Genomic DNA, 12,428 nt, shown 5'->3' on the forward strand with positions numbered 1-12,428 from the left:
GTCTGTAGTCATGGTAACACAGAGACAGCTACTACTGTAAATAATATACCATTACTCTGATCTTCCATACATTTATCTTTTAGCAGAAATAATGAACTGACTACTGTTTCACATCTTCTATTTTCCACCCTGATGGTCGCTGTGTTTACACACCGTGTCATAGCGGTAGCATGTAGCTAACCCGTTAGCATGTAGCTACATGCTAACGGGTTAGCTACATGCTACCGGGTTAGCTCTGTATCTCCATGTAAACAGAGCCATCTGCTCTCAGCTGTCTGCTCTCCTCTGGGATGATTCTGTCGGTCATTTCTCACAGATGGATCTGTAAAGACAGACGTAAAACAGAGTGTATGTTTACGGTTTACAGAGTTGATGCATGAGGTAAACACTGAGCTAACTAACAGAGATATAAATAGTATTATTTACCTGAGAGAAACCGTCAGGAAAACCTGGAATCTGGACCGCAGATGTTCATCATGTGTCGCCGATTTCTGATCAGATTCCTCCGGTAACGTGCGCTGGGTGAAGTTTCTGGTTTATAAACTTTAAAGTGGTTTATAAGCTTTATTCTAGCTGCTCTCTCTCCCTGCTCTCAGGCCGCGAGGGGGGCGGGGAGAGTGACGCTGTGTTGTTGAGGACGTTTGATTGACAGAAAACGCTGACCAATCAGAGCAGAGTGGGAGGAGACAGAGGCTACAGACACAGAAATCAGCACTTTTGGAAATGGGCTGAAACAGAGGTTATAGAGACATGCTGGAATGCATGATCTGATTGTTTTTTTGAAAAAAAAACTTCAGAGACATGGTTTGGAGGTGTCTGAGACCTACAATAACTAGTTTAAATGGAGTATAATATGTGACCTTTAAGTTCTGCCCACTCATTTTCTTTTATGTTCCTGCTGTAGTGCTCATCTGCAAACTCTGCTGTAACACTGCTGCTAAAACCGGTGCTTAATGTTGCTACTCATGTAGTATTTCAAGTGGAAGCTCTCTTCTCAACAGTTGATCATATCACTTTGGGGTGGCTTTGTGATAATTGTGTTTGGCCTGTGGTCCTCACTGCGGGTGCTGGCATGCTGTGACTGTATTTGTCATCCGCTCGGCCTACCAGCTGTCTTCTAAAATGTGCACTTCAAGTTGGAAGCTGGGGTTTTCTGTCAGTGCTGTTGGCTATTGACTCACAGCTTTACTTCACCGAGCTGAGGATCTGTTGCATATGTGCACACATTCATTCTGTGTGTCTAACCCTAACCAGTAAAATAATAAGCTTGGATGCGGCTGGCTGTTTTATTACCATACTGTAAACCTGTGTGCTGGTGATATCTTGGCGTTTGCATGGCGAGTAGTTTTTGCTCATATGTTTTTATGCTATATCTATTTACCTATGTGCAGTATTTGCATTTACATTTATGAATTGATTTCTGATGCTTTCCTGCTGTTGACTTAGGTATTATTGAATATTATGATGAGGGTTATGGGCTGAATTGGTTGTTGCTGTTGTTTTGGGGGTTTGCCTGTGGACACATTGATGGGCTCATTTGGTTTAGGGATGTAAACATTAGGGCTGCTTGATAATGGCCAAAATCATAATCACGATTATTTTGGTCAATATTGAGATCATGATTCTTTAACATGATTACTCATTGACTTTGGAAATATACCATGCATTTAGAAAGAACATTTTGTAGCCTACATTTTAAAGTTAAATTCATCTAACTGGTGCACTGGAGTGCATAATTAATAGGCTAGATATATGACGAAATGTGTCCTCTTTTAAACCATCATAAACACATTGGTTGTAGAGATAAGAAAAGTAATGACACAGCAAAAAAAAAAAACCTCATCGCCGCACTGAGGACAGTCCGTCCTGGTTGACAGTCGCGCCGGGAGCAGGGAGCCTCGTCCCTCCCCACAGGGAGAGAGGCCACAGCGAGCATTAAGTGTCGAGGTTTGGGCGAGACATGCTATAATGCGCCACCTTCACCCCAGGCCTTTCCAAGCCGGCCTAAAGCTGGTCGTGGTGCACCACCAATAAGCCAGTCGGGTGCCAGCCAGCGTCGGGTAGTGTTCCCAAGGGGATCCTCCCACACGGAGCGGCCATCCCTGACCCGCCGAGCGGGGCAGAAGGGCACCGCTGCAAAGGGGTTTAAACACAAAACAGAATGAGAGCGTTATTGTGAAACGGAATGTGGCAAAATAATTGTTTCATGTAGATTATTTTGTTTTCATAATCGTTGGAAGCCAGTGTAATTGAAATTCGATTAATTGCACAGCCCTAGTAAACATGACTGTCGCCTTGTGCACAGCTCATACATGTAATTATTTCCCTGTAATCTTGGCTTCATGGCTTGTGCCACACACAAGACGGGTAGTTTCATTCACATTTTCTCCATACACTTTGTATTGAGCCAAGCATTAGAGGAATATTTACTCAAAATTTAGGGGTTTATGTGAGCTTGTTTACTATTCTTCATGTCATAATTACAGTACACCTAAATGGTCTTGTTCTGCAGTTTACACGGCTGCCCCACTGAGCCACTCTAATTTTTTACTGATGATCATCTGTTGCTAAACAGCATAAAAAGATTTAAGAAGAAGATGTTGTCTGCTTCAAACCATGCATTGTATGTTATAAAAAAAGTCACAGTATAGTATGTCATAACAAATATCCTAGTATAGTATGTCATAAAAATGTCATTGTATATTATGTCATAAAAAGTCATACAAAATGTCATAATATTGTATGTCATAAAAAATGTCATAATTATAATAATACATTTTATTTATAAGCGCATTTCAAGTCACCCAAGGACACTTTACAGATAAGACAGTCAATGCATAATAACAAATGACTGTGGGAAGAAAATGTCCATAAATAAATGAATAAATTGAATTAAATAACAAACAACAACAATAGCAATGTAAGATAAATTAATACATTCATAATGAGCACATTACAAAGCACCAGGAAAGGCTGATGTGGTATAGTATGTCATAAAAATAATAGTGTAGTTTGCCATGAAAATAATAATATAGTATGCCATACAAAAAGTCATAGTATGGTATTAGGAATTTAAATTATGCATATGTTGATAACTTTCTGCTGCATAGCTTATGTGTATTATGCTGCAGCTGCTTATCAGGTAGATTGTTGGGTTTAGATCCATCCATCTGAATTCACTAGACATTGTATTACCTGAAATGTCAAGATCTACTCTTCAATGCCGCATACATACTGTACACTACCTTAGAGACTATTGTAGGCAGTTGAAAGAGATATATTGCATAACAACGTTATCACCATCTCTCATTATGCTCATTTAGTTCCCATGGGGGGGGTTACTTTCAGACTGATAGGGAAGTTCTGCAGCTCCTCCACCTCTGTTAACTGTCTGAACACTGAGGCAGGACTCAGAAGATGGGGCTCGCTGCCTCAGCACTTCCTGTGATGGGAATTGGTCCGTCTCTTTGGACCAGAAACAGCAACACCAACTCGCCCCCCCCCCCCCCCCCATCCACCCCCTCTCCCTGGTCGTCTCCCTGGTATTGATTTGGTGGGGTGGGGTACTGCAGCAGTGTTGTGTGACTGGTTGTTATTGTCTCTGCGCACACAATAGCAGCAGCAGGATTGTATGACTCCGAGTACTTCTGCAGAGCTGCTTGATGAGCTAGAGTTTCAAGAGATAGTGAGGTGTCTGCTTGATTTATTTCTGCAGTTTGAAATTTTCACTATAATGTCCATCTTGTTACTTTCTGTAGTAACCGTTGTGCCTCTAGCAGGATGCCAGGGGCCAATGAAATATGTTAGATAAAGGCGACTATATCAATGTTGTCTCATTGGGTTGCTGCCATAATGGCCCGGGCCTGATTCATTAGCCTTGTGAGACACATGTATGCGAGGCCGGAGCTGCAGCTTTATCTCACAACAAATGGAGACGGGACCATTTGTTATCGAGCTGCAGACAGTTTGAGAGGCAGGCGGTGTTGGCTGATACTAAATAAGATGTCAGTAAGACTGAATCAAGGTTTTTGTCGCTTTCTAACATGCAAGTTTATTGATCAGATAACTATAAAGTTGCTCCGCTGACGTCCGTATAGAGTGATAGTGATAAAAAAAACACAATAAAGTACTGTACTGGCGAAAGAAATGAAAACACTGTCATAGAAATCGACAGGTCAGCAGAATTGTAGAGAGGAGGAGAGTGAATGATCCTGGTTTAGCATGTCCCGTGTTGTTGTAGAAGTGGCTCATAACGACCACCAGGGGCTGATAGGCCTGAACTGATTGAATGAATGTGTACGTTTATCACTTATTTTTTTATTGCAAATGCCAAATTACAGACAATACAACTGGTTGGCGATTCAATTTTGATCATGTAACCCAGCTGAATGAATGTGTAATTGAGTTCTTTACTGGACCCATGAGGTGCTTTTCATCTAGACAAACATAAAAACACTAATCTCTTATTACAAATGACTGGACAAACTGAAATCAACTGGAAAAACCACTCCAATGCCCCAGGGGAAATGTGTTGCACAAATGCAACATGATTATCACCCACAAGTATAAATAAGTAGTATAATTGAATTCATATTTTTGTTTACCTTACTGGGTAACAGTAGCTGGGTTAAAATCTGATTGAGGTTAAATGGATAGTTCTGATTTTTTGGAGTAGCAGACAGGAGTACCAGCAATGAAGCTAAGCCATGTACTGTACTATGTAATGTTTGTGTTATTGTGCGACTTTGGTGAATCCGAACGAACCCTTTAAAAGACTAAAGTCACACAATAACACAAACAAACTAACCGATCGAGGCAGCGGTAGACCAGCAACTCCTTTGTTCTGCGAGGTAAAATTACCGTTTTTTCTCAAAGGAGTCTGGTGGCTTTGAAAAAGCATACAGATAACGGCTTCAGTCCCCCGTCAGAAAGGGCTGTCTGACTGCAAGATAGAGGGGTGAAAATATTCTAAATATAGCGTATAGGGATGCTCATTTTAATTCTTAACCAATAACCGACCCTCGTTCACCGATTATTAACCGTTAACCGACAAGATTTGTGCCTCGCGCCAGCTGCAGTGTGTGAGCACAACAGACAACTGAGAACCCAGTTCACCCGTCCGTGAGCGTTAACTTAGCAGCCGCGATGCTGCATGTGGTGTCGCGGACATGCAGCCACTTCCCCAGTAAAAGTCTCCAACGTACATTTAGTTTAGTTTAGCAGGTTGTCCGCTGTGTGTCTGCCGGCGTAACGATACTCTGTCTGCCCGGATTAACATAGCGATTGTCCGATAAAGAGTGTGTGTATTTGTCCTACGTTAGCAGCTCTAGCATTGCCGGAGGCTTGTTGCTCGCCGCCACACACACACATACAGTCTGTCAGCGAGTCGTAACTTTAACGAGTGTCCGTGTGTGTGTTGGCGGTGAGCGTGGGGTTATTGGTGGCGTTGTAGCTGTGAACATAGGTGTAGCTGTGTGTGTACAGTTTATTTGTCGGTGAATAAATGCTACGAAACTACAACTCCTCGGGCCGACTTCCTGTATCCTACAACTCCGGTTCCGCCTCTTAAGGTGGGCTGTTAAGGTGGATCAGCTTTTCTCCTTAAAGTGATGAGCCGCTCAGCTCTTTAATTTATTATAAATATTTCTTTTAACCGTATTAACCAATAGCGTTAATCGGTTAAAATGCTTAATGTCAGTTAACAGTTAAACGGTTAATTATGGACATCCCTAACAGCGTACAATTAAACTGATATCGATTTTTAGGTGGGCCTTTTTTAGGTGTCTAAAATACGTTTTGCTGCTGCCACAGCAGTACATTGCTTTTCTCCCATGCTGGTACTTCTGTCTGTTTTTCTAAACTGGAGGCGTCATCTACTGTAGGTAATACACTGACTATGGATAAGTACCTCACAGCTAACATCATGACTATGTCAGCCTGTCAATTGGTCTTGGAATTTTTTTGAAGGTGCAGGTTATCCTCTGCTTTACATTGTTAGAAGCAGTAAATGTTTATTGACAAAGTTCTGGTACGGTGATAGTTAGGGGTGTGACGATTCACTCAGCTCACGATACGATACACGATATTGGGTTCACGATCTCGATACGATACGATATTATAACAATAACTTTAACAAAACTTGAATGATAAAAATATATGACTGAAAAAGTAGCCTTTTATTCAAAAGACACAAAATACAAAACAATGCTGTTGTTTGTCCTATAGTTCCATTTTGTATGGTATCAGTCCTTCCTTCTGTCCTCCATCAGTCAGTAACAGTCCTTCCTCCTGTCCTCTGCTGATGTCAATCACTGCTGCAGGTAATGTTACAGTTACCTGTTAGCCGTCAAGCTAACGCACTCTGCTTGTGCGAACAGCAGCGGTGGATGAGAGACAGCGGACAGAGCAGATTTTAAACGTTGCTTTCCTAAATGTTTAACCGTTTCATCGTGTTTATGCTTGTTGAACAGGTGTAATAACGTATCTTGGCTTCACACTTGCAAAGTTTTATTGAACTTACTAACAGCAGCGAGCGTAGCGTCAACTCGTCTCCACCGCGGCCTCTCTGATCAGCTGTTCACTGACTGCGCTGTGTGTGTTGATGTGTGAGGAGCTCCGACAAGGCCTATTGAAGTAGGCTGGGTCACGGGCGCACATGGCTCTTGGGGTATGACACATGCACAATGTAACTGAAGCTGCGGCCGTGCGTTGCGATTGGTTCAATTTCGGCGAGGGCAGACCAGATTTTACTCAGCCTCCTTCCATGGGCTTTGCAGAGCAGCAGGAAGAGGCTGCAGCTTAAGACCCAGGCCCCGTATGTACGTTTGTACGTAGTACCTATTATGCCCTGTTATCGCGATTCAGTTTTTCGTCTCAACGATGCATATTGTCACGTTTTTATATCGCGATATTTCGTGGCACGGTATTTCCTCACCCCCCCCTAGTAATGGTATATAAACACAGTAGTGTCCAGAAAGATTGGCTGTTTTTTGGTCCATGGTCGGTTCCTGAATACACAACACAAAATCAAGTTTTTTATAGTTCTTTTTTTAAGGTTCTGAACTAATACTCCTGTTTCTCAGTGAGAGATCCACCATGACTCATGCTGTTTCATGCCCCACAGTGTGGGAGAGGAGTGCAGTGTTATTGCAGTACCAGTGAATCGTTCCAGAATTTCATCCGGGAACATTGCTGGAGGGTGTTTAACTTTAACACAGAACAAGGTTGTAATACAGAATGGGGAGGGAACAGCACATCAGCTTTTCTCTTTTGTTTGATGTAAAAGTACTAGTATTAGCTATCCTTACGTACTTTATTCTCTTATTTAAAATGATCTAAAGGTTACACCTAATGCTCAATTCTTAAAATGTCATGCAGTAGTTTTTTACTTCTTAGTTCTGTTTTTAAGGAACACTGAGTCGAGAAAACGTCGTAGGGGTCTACTCGTAAAAGATTGAGATGAATTATTCAGAACTGCTTTCAATGTGGGGTTTTATGTAGTTTTTGTGAGAATATTGAATTGATGATACATTATTGATTTTACGGTCTTCAGCATGGCTGCTTGCGTCAGCAGTGTGTAAGGATCTCTTTGGGACTCTTGTGCGGCTCACAAGTGCAAACGTTTGTTTCCTCTGTCTGTCATACTACTGCGTTTCCTCACTTACCACGGTTCTTTACTCAGGCTGATCCTGTCACTTTACCTAAGCTGTTTCCAAATAATGAAGACTGCCTTTGTACTTCCAGTGTGTGCATACCCGTTTTAAAGTGATTTGAAAAGTATCTTACAGTTGCATGCTTTAGTTTAGAGTACTATGATCAGAGCTCATGAACCAGGACGTAGGGGTTTGTCTGTGCAGTATACATGCTGGACACTAGAGGACAGTATCCAAAGATGAAGTGCAGTGGAGTCTGTCTGCATGTTTCTGTCTCCCTTCACTAACTGCACTGTGTCCCTTCCTGCTCACAGTGTACATCTTCTTCTGTGAACCATTTGATTCCAGATTGTGGAAAGTCTTATAGAACTGCGTGTGTGTACAGTAGTAACATGTTGAGGTGAGATCAGCAGACAGAGCCAATGTTCAGACTGCAGAAAAAAAGCAACAGAAAATGATGTCGGGGTCATTGGCCAAACAAGGTTGTAAAAGCATTGATATTTAAACTACACAAGGAAAGTAATATATTACTTAAATGACTTTATGTCCTAGCAGAGTGGGGGTTTCTGGCACAACTTCCCTTACTTCCAAGCTGCATGGTGAAGCAACACCAGCAGTATAGATCAACATCATCAGGGAGGATGGGATGAAGGCCACAAGCCAAAATACATTGGTCGTACAAAGTTGTTCTATATACTACAAGTTTTGACCTCTTATTACTTAATGTCCTCAGACTATTTTAGAAGGCTGTTTGTGTTAACTCGGTCAGTAAATGTATTCAGATAACTCCGAGCTATGTAGGTTTTTAATCAAGATACAGTCTGTCTGTCTGTCTGTCTGTCTGGGTTTTATAATATGACTTTGTTTACTTGTTCATGTATGCTTTACTTGTAATTTAGATGACTCTGGAGTTATTGGAAATGTTTGGAAACAATCCTACATAGCCACCGCTGGTCTCTTATTCGTGTAATCGCTAATCTTTATATGCAACTGTACCGGGTTTAAACAGAATGAATAGACATGCAAAAAAAGCAGCAAGCATTCGAATGTTGATTTAGAATGTCAACGTTATGAATGAATTCGGTACAGCCCTCGTTTTATCTTGAGTTATTTATTTTTTTATAGTTTTTTGGTAAAGTGTTACCCAAAACATCTGCAGCATAAACCAAAAGAAATGCTCTCATGGATTATAACAGTGGTTCTCAAACTGTGTGGCGCAGAGGCATAACAGGTGGGGCGCGCGGACCGGGGGGAAAATGTGATGCGCAATTAATGTTTTGACGTCGGAATCTTTTTCACGGCTCAACAGTAAACAAGTTGGCTCTTAAAAGGTACTGTTTGTAACTTCTTACACGTATAAATCATTGCGGGTCAGTGTCCCATGCGCGCTCGTGTGTGGCTACGCTGTTCAGACCAGACTCCAACACAAACTACACGGAAGCACCAAAACCGTAATGGTCTATCTAGTGAAGCCCGTCTGTTAAACAGTGTTGGCCGCGGTCGGAGCTTTGGTCTCCAGGACCGGAGTCTCTGCTGTACTCTGCTCCTCGACCTGCCTGCCTGCCTTCACTCACACCGCGCGCGCGTTCTTGCTTGCTCTCTCGCTTGCTCTCTCGCTTGCTCTCTCGCTTGCTCTCTCGCTTGCTCTCTCGCTTGCTCTCTCGCCTCACGTGCATGCGCGCACACTCCACACTGCAGAAGACTTCGTAGCTCTGAGAATATATAGTGAATGTACAGTGGACGTTTGTGCAGAAATAACTGCTGCAGCTCCTCCAGACCAACAGAGGTTTCCCGTGTCTTTTGAAGTGACGGGAGAGAAACGTTATCGTCTCCGACCAAAACTCCAGTGTCTCCCCTGTTCCCTCCGGCTGCGGTCGGGAGGCTGAAGCAGGAAAAGCCAACACTAGGATCAGCATTGATTCATGGAGAGACCTTCGTCTGGTCAGCTAACATTACTGCCAAGCAGCTGAAATATAGAGTGATATTGTGGTTTTAGCTGATGTGTGTCGCCTCACTAATTTGAGCGATGCTCGTTCATGTCTATGTAGAGCGAGCGCGAGCAACAGGACGCTGACTTTCGTTGACTTAATGGCCACAGGTGTCGCTGTTAACAAGCAATTTCTGATTCTTACAAACAGTCCCTTTAATACATCCATGGTAGCAATGGTGTTAATTCAGACAGGTAGTCTGTAGGTTTACAGATTGGGCAGATATAGAGACAAAAATTAAAACAGATGATACTTTGGAGACGAACAAGACAATGTTCTCATCTGACGGTAATCAAAAGAAAATATGACGAAGTAGGGCTGCACCGAGAAGTTCGAAGCTTCATTTACAACGTTGACATCGTAATTATTATTAAACCTACAGAAACATTAGCCTACCTTCCACCTTCTCTGCCCTCCTCTCTCTCTCAAACACACACGGAGCGAGTGACACGGCGCTCCGCCCCTCTCCGTAACTGCCTCAGTTCAAAAGCAGAAATCCAACAGCACCATAAAGCACATTTATGTAAATATAAATAATAGTGAAGCCTGTGGGAGATGAGCAGACAGCGGTGTGTATTTTATGTCTGAAAACTCTGGCAGCTGATACCCTACTAATTAAGAAGACATTTAGAAACATTACATCTCAATCACAAAAAGTGGTTTGATAAAGTTTAACCGTCATCCTACCAACCTATTTAACATGCTAGAAATATCGACTGAATAAACGATAAGAAACAACCTTCACAGCAAAATGTGAACTTATTTCTTCTCAAAACATTATTAGTTATATATTTAATGTCATCTGAAGAAAAACTACAGATTATTATTTTAGCAAAGTTAGTTAATTTGCATATTGTGTAAAACGAAAATAGACTCAAGCACATGTCTGTGTCTCTTTCACAATGCTTGACAGAGTGCCCCTACCCCCTGATAGTGTGTGATACTTTAAATTCGGACCCATGCCAAACAGTTTATCCATCTATTCTATTTTAACTGCATAGGCTGGAATTAGGTGCTTTTGACTAGGGTCCCCCAGGACCCCAGTACATTGCTCTGTTTAAAAAAGGGAGGTGGGGGTGGGGTAAAAGTAATATATAACATAGAAACACATTTGTGCTACACTGACTACATTTCAACCTGTGATTAGTATTCAGGCTGCCGACCTGTAAGCTAGTAACCAGGCGAGGGCTTCCAAACAGTCAATGAATAGTGAGGGGGCGGTCGTATCCTTGCTTAGATGTGTTGTTGTTTTCTTTTATTTTAGCGAGAACATAAATTAGTGGCACAGCCGGGGCAGGGAGTCTTTTAGTTGGGTGATGTGTGGGAGGGCTGGTTGGCACTGCAGTCAGTCACTTCAGCCAAAGTCAGACAAGCAAACAGAGAGACAAAAGTGAGACTCTGTCTCTCTGAGAGACACCATCCGCTGGCCAGTGAAGAGAAAACAGCGGGGTGTTTTTTTACACCCATATTGTGGCATAGAGTGAACCATATATTGTGCACATCAAATATTAATGTCAGAGCCAACTTGTTCTGTCTGCTGTAGAAAACAAATCATGGAATAAATCAATGGGCCCTCAGTTTTAAATCAGTAATCTGTGTTTTACTTTGGTGATATCTTTAGAGCTGAGTTGTCGTTGATGTGGTAGTTTGCATTGCACTTCCCACAGGTGACTTTTCAAACAGTTTTTACTGTACATTTTTCTTGATTTTCTGTTGATGCAGTTTGTCTCTGTTAGGTGTCTCTCTTCTCTCTGACCTTTTCATGCTGGCTATCCGTTTCATGTTTTATGTGTCTATAAAAGTCAGTTTGAAAAGTCCGATAACAGGTGTTTGTTCCCAAAGATGTATGAATAATCCTTATAAATCATGATTATATTCAACAAAATCAACATTATCATCATTTTAGCCATATTCATGTATTCCCACTGTATCCCTGCTATTAATGTAGATTGAGATTGATGGAGTTTTAAAAACCTCCAGTGAAAGTGCTGTAGGTGCTGGAAGTCATTACAGATGAACATCATCATTGTCAGAACTTTGCAATTCACTTTTAGGTCATAACTCACTGGTTGAGAAATGCTGCACTGAGTTGGGTGGCTCAAAGTTGCAACGCTGTACTTGATTATTTAAGTGTCTCAGGGTGTTGAAATATTTTTTCACATTCCTGATGTGAAGGATTTATTAATGTAAATTTTGCAATTTGCAGTTTCATGCTTGCTGATGAAAATTCTTTCTGATAGCTGAGTAAACAAAAACTCCCAGCTGTATGAGAAAGTGATAACACACACATGTGCTCAGGCTGCAAGGATCATATCTGCAGTTTTTTGTTGCTTTTAACAGTGAGAGTGTAGATGCATTACTTTTCCGACTGATCTGACTTTAATGGTGCAAAATGTCAAACATTGTTAATAGAATTTTTGTTTTTGAGATGGTACTCCAGTTGTGTAGCATGTCATACGGACACACACTAGGTATGTTAATAATTAACCTTTTAACCGTTAACCGACATTTAGCATTTTAACCGATTAATGCTATCGGTTAAAACGGTTAAAATAAATGTTAATAATGGATTCAAAAGCTGAGCGGCTCAGAGGAGCTGCTCTTCACTTTAAGGAGAAAAGCTGGTCCACCTTAACAGCCCACCTTAAGAGGCAGAGCCGGAGGTGCAGGATACAGGAAGTCGTCTCTCCAGCTCGCATGAGCGGAGCGGAGGAGTTGTAGTTTCATAGCATTTATTCACCGACAAATAAAAAGTACACACACTGCTACGCCTACGTTCACAGCTAGA

The 12,428-nt window shown here is 41.8% G+C and overlaps 1 protein-coding gene across 3 annotated transcripts in view; it reads left to right on the forward strand.

The window, feature by feature from the left end:
* Positions 1-12,428, forward strand: part of pleca (plectin a) — a 165,368-nt gene that overhangs the window by 19,592 nt on the left and 133,348 nt on the right. The gene's annotated exons all lie outside the window — the stretch shown is intronic.

The sequence above is a fragment of the Sebastes fasciatus genome, chromosome 17 (assembly GCF_043250625.1).
Source record: "Sebastes fasciatus isolate fSebFas1 chromosome 17, fSebFas1.pri, whole genome shotgun sequence".
NCBI lineage: Eukaryota > Metazoa > Chordata > Actinopteri > Perciformes > Sebastidae > Sebastes > Sebastes fasciatus.